We start from the raw sequence: 5014 nt of genomic DNA, 5'->3' as shown, positions 1-5014 counted from the left end.
CGCTCCGCTCCTCGGTCGTCTCCACGGTGGACTGCCTCCTTGACTCACGCGCATGAGGCGCTGCTCTCCATAGCGACCGAGCCGCGTGGGCTGCACCGCTCCACCACTGCGGGACAACAAGCACAAACATCACGCTGTTACTTCTCTGCCCTTGGCCGAGCGACTTGGAGCGACGGAGCACAGGGAGGAACGTACAGTTTTGCGAGCACAAAATTCGATTTTAATATGCAAGCAACAAACAAATTCTTTCCTAAATATAGAAAAAAAAAAAAAAAAGATAAGGAAAATCTATGTGCTCAAGAAACGCATTTGCATGTTTACCATTATCCACATCAACGAGCAATAATAACCCCCCCTCACGCACTTTTATTCATGTGCACTCACATAAACTCTGGCGCTGCGTTCAGTGTCTCTCTCTCAACGTTCTACACTCTGTGCTAAACATTGCACAGTGTTATACTTGTGCCACAGAATCAACCAATCGGAGAAGGTCACGCCTGATTGGCTGCCCTGTGCTCGTCTTTCCGGTTGGTGGTCTTGGACCGGTGTTGCATTTTCAAATGAGGTCCAGTAACTGAGTGTCCCGGCTCTGCGTCTGCTATGATTCAAATGAGGATTCTGAGAGGATTCCCTACCTGTTGTACAGTAAGCCATGAGATCAAAGATCAGGGGTGTGTGTGTGCCTTTGATCATTGAATCAACTGGGATGGCATCACTTTTTGCATCATAATTGGGATGTTGTGATCTGATTCATATCATCTTAGTGTATTTAAAAAAATGTCCCTCTTCTTCCACATTTTTCAACCTAGAAACTTAATTCGAACATCAAAACATTCTTCTCAATTAGTACAGTGTGGCCTGCATTCAATATTTCCAGACCACAGGTGTGTCTGTGTGTGTGCCTTTTATCGTTGAATCAATGGGGATGTTTTTATTTTGATTCCATTCACAACATGTTAATCCACAAAAAAAAGTGTAATTCTTAAATGCGTATTAGTCTGGGACCTCTCGGTTCATTTTCGATTTCCAGAGGCATTACCAACGGACGCGGAGCAGAATGCCTCCAGACGCAATTGGACAGACCTTCAACCAGTGAGAGCAACGATTAATGCGACGTCTGTGGAGCGACACGAAAATGTCAACAGACTAGAGCAGATATCTGTGATGATGATTCTACAATATTTGTGAACGAGTGTTGTCGTTTTTGTGTGAGAAATGTGAAAATATTGGTTCAAAATTCGCTTCTCTCAATTCTTTCTCTATTCATTCATACTTTCAGCCACAAACTCCATTCGATCTTTGAAATGTTCCACATCTTTCAAGAAATCCTTTAACTTTCAAATCCCAAACTATTCAAGCTATTTCAAGACATATTTTCTTGAAAATGTGTAACCAATATCATGAAGCTATTCTAAAACCCTTTTTGGGGAAAACAACACCAAATCCCAAACTTTTCAACTTCCAAACTTTCAGCCCTTCTCACACTTAAACATGAGTGTGTACAGTATGTGATGGAATGTCCAGAGCTAGAGTGACATAGATAAAAGTTAAAGTGGAGAGAAGCTGGAAAATTATGTTCAAAAATGATCTTCAACTCACTCTCATTCCCACAATTTTCATAATTCATGCATAATTTCTACATTGAAACATGGGGATTTTTTTGCTCTTTCTTTTCTGTGGATGTTTGTCTTTCTCATAATTGAATATAATCTTTCTACATCCTACTTGATCCACTGTTTGTCTCACACTGTCCTGTGATGAGTTTTCATATCCTTCGCAGTAAAACAAGAGATTTATAACTATAAATCTTTGGATAACTATAGTTGTCAGTAAAAAAAATGAAAAAGTGAGTGAAAAGTACAAAACAGTATTTTTCTCTGTATACTATGCAAGTAAAGTACACATAAATGTACTTACAGTTTTGCTCCATTCAGCCAGTGGTAGTGGTAAAAATAATATTGTTATAATAACAGTATAGGTCATAGTAGCTGCAGCAGTAGTAGTAGTAGTAGTATCAACAACAGTTGGGTCATAGTAGTGGAGAGAGTCACAAACATTCTTAGGTCAAAGATAGATGAAATAGATTTACATTTACTACTAGCCTCTCATTCATGAGACATCTGACATTTGCTTTGGGATGGGACTTAGGTTGGATTACCAGCTGGGTAAAATGAGCAGCTGCCCTAAGGCCTCAAAACCTGGCGGGGGGGGGGGGGGGCTCCTGGTTCACCATGTGTCAATTAGTTTTTAAAAATCAGACTAATTGAACATTTGTCTGGTAATATAGTTTGCAACACTAAAGCACACGATAAACTGAAATGACCGAGGCTTTAAACTGACCCCTGCATTGTAATGCAAATTTGATTCAAGGCTCATCCTGTAGATGTGCCTCAAATCTAGTTTTAAGGGATTTATCATGTCAGGTTATATTGCACTTATACTATGCAAATTCCTTAAAAAAACATGCCTTATCAAGTTAAAACAAAATAGATACTAATCTCTTCCTAATTCTAACAGTTCAGAGAAAGAAGGGGATTTTTCCTTTTTTGGAAAGGTGGACTAGAGGATTAATCCTCATGCTGGATAGGACTGAATAGGAATAAATAATTGGATAACTGTTTTTAACATTTAGCGCCGCACAAATAAGCATTTACTTTTCAAACATGACGGTTTTCACAGCAGTAGTGGAACAGGTAAAGGTTAATTGTCTTGCTCAGGGAGATGCTGGCAGCTCCTATGGGTGTTGTGGGGATCAGACGTGCGTCCGGGTAGTTACACGTTATCAGCTGTTTTACATACGCAGGATTTTAAATTGTAAACTGACATAAATCCTTTGACATATTTTGTTAGAGCTCTTGAACTCTAACAGGTTCAATCAATCTTTCAAGGAAAAATTCAATTAGAAGTTTTCTTTGCTTGTCTGTCTCCTAAATTAAATGAAAATAATGAAATCTACACACGTTTAGCACAGAAGACTGTCACATTTACAATAGTCTATTAAGAACATTGTGAATTTAGAATAAAATAGAGTCAAAGAACATTGCATGTTAATGTTCAAACAAATAAACTCATAAGATGGTGATAGACATGCATTTTTGTGTGGGGGATTGTTGAGGGACATATTCTCTTGAAAATGTCTAACCAATGTCATGAAGCTATTCTAAAACTCTAGGGGGGGGAAACGAGGAAGTGAATGTGAAAGTTAATATAAACCCCAGAAGATAATTCGCTGAAGGACAAAACAGTCACACGCAACTGAAGCGCTTGGCTGATTTGTGTGACTGAAAAAGGGAAAAGTACTTTCTCACCAGCTTCAACATAGACAAAACTGCGACTGCTCTGCCCTGAAACAAAGTGGTAATGAAATACTCCCTTGCATTGTTCTTTTCTCTGAGGTAATTACAGCTTTTACACGTTCAGTAATCCAGCGCCGTGTGCAGCACGGTGTTATTATCATGCACTGTAGCTTGATAAACCTGCTGCCTCAGCAGTCTTAGGCAGACATCACGTTTATTCACTGGAGATAAGCAAAAATGCTTGTTTCAATGTGGTTCCCTCGTGGTGAGCTCCCCGTTTGGTTCGGCCGGGACGTCTTCATGGCCTGTGTGCGCTCCAAGTCCTCATCAGGGGATGTTAACTCTGCAGGGAGCCTCCATCTCTTGCAAAATTCAACCCTCTTCCCTCTCCCAGTGCTACAGCACAGCTTCACTGTGATTAAAGCATGACCCATGAAGTGTCACCGCACTATACCCCCTGCCTTTATACCCTCTGGTGGTTTATTTATATCCTCAAAGAGCTATAAATCCCCAGGTGAAAGTACTGCCCTTTTCACCAATCAATCTCCCCTCCTGGGCCACTTTGCATTGGAACTGTCAAGTCAGTGCAGTGAGGGGGAATCGTGTCTTTACGAGATGATAAATCGCATCTCATTTTCCTCCATGAAACAATGAATATGTTAATGATATCACAAATTTGGAGGGGAAAGTTTCAGCGAGGTTTATTTCACGCTACAGGCATAACTTCTGCCGCATAAATGCTGCATAAATACTCAATCCCCCACAGTAGCACTAAATAGTTTATGAGCATTTACGGCCTGTGACCTTTGTAATTGTGGTTACCTCATTTAAGATTTTTATGCCGCAAAAAATACTTGAGCACTATTGCATTTTCTTGCAGGCAGGCAAGGCTGCACTGGCACCACCTCTCCTGTGACCAGTGGGTGCACATCCATACAGACTGTCTGGGACATTTGGTTTTACAGTCTGTGAAAACAGCCTTTGTTAAACACAACATTCCTCACTAGTCACATTGGTGAGCCAGTTCTTGCACACCTCAAAACCTCCCAAACCAACCCCCCCAGTAGCCACACTCACGGTCTCATCCCCTGCCGAGGCTTGACCATCTAAAAAAGGAAGAGGTCACCTCGCTGCTCACACTACACACTTGTGCTCGCAGCTCCACATACTGTAGGTCTTCCCCATAATGAGCTCCCTCTGAAATGACTGTGCATCACAACACTGACCTTTGGAAGGCGTACGAGGAGACAATTAGAGCTTACCTGTTACAGAGCATATATACATTGCTGTAAGACCATATTCTTCAATATAAGTGACTATATTCTGTAACAAACATGCTGGTTATATTTTCCAAGTCCACGTTAACTTCTGCCAATATTTAATACCCAGTGAGGGCTTGAACATAATTGAGAAGAGAAGGTGGCAGAAATCAATTACAGTATTTTAAAGTTCAAACTCATTATATGTCATGCATAATCATACTATACTGTATATTATATGCACATGCTGGCTTAGATACAAAAAGCCAGTAAATATGCACGAGTAGATTCACATCAGCTGTGATGGGGGGCTACCACAGCCGTTAGCATCAAAGAAAACTGTAGCTTGTATCTTTTGTATTGCATAAATATGTACGATATGAAATGGTGACTGTGATGAATAAATTGCAAATGCAATGCAGCCAACTGAAGCAAAGAAACAATATAATGTATTAGAAT

The 5014-nt window shown here is 40.4% G+C and overlaps 1 long non-coding RNA gene across 1 annotated transcript; it reads left to right on the top strand.

Moving 5' to 3' along the window:
* Positions 1-99: 99 nt before the first annotated feature.
* LOC118299304 lies at positions 100-1240 on the top strand. Its single transcript, XR_004789825.2, has 2 exons — positions 100-884; positions 1031-1240. It is a non-coding gene; the product is annotated as an uncharacterized LOC118299304 (long non-coding RNA).
* The last annotated feature ends 3774 nt before the right edge of the window (positions 1241-5014 follow it).

The sequence above is a fragment of the Scophthalmus maximus genome, chromosome 11 (genome assembly GCF_022379125.1).
Source record: "Scophthalmus maximus strain ysfricsl-2021 chromosome 11, ASM2237912v1, whole genome shotgun sequence".
NCBI classification, from domain to species: domain Eukaryota; kingdom Metazoa; phylum Chordata; class Actinopteri; order Pleuronectiformes; family Scophthalmidae; genus Scophthalmus; species Scophthalmus maximus.
This window is presented reverse-complemented; position numbering and strand designations above follow the sequence as displayed.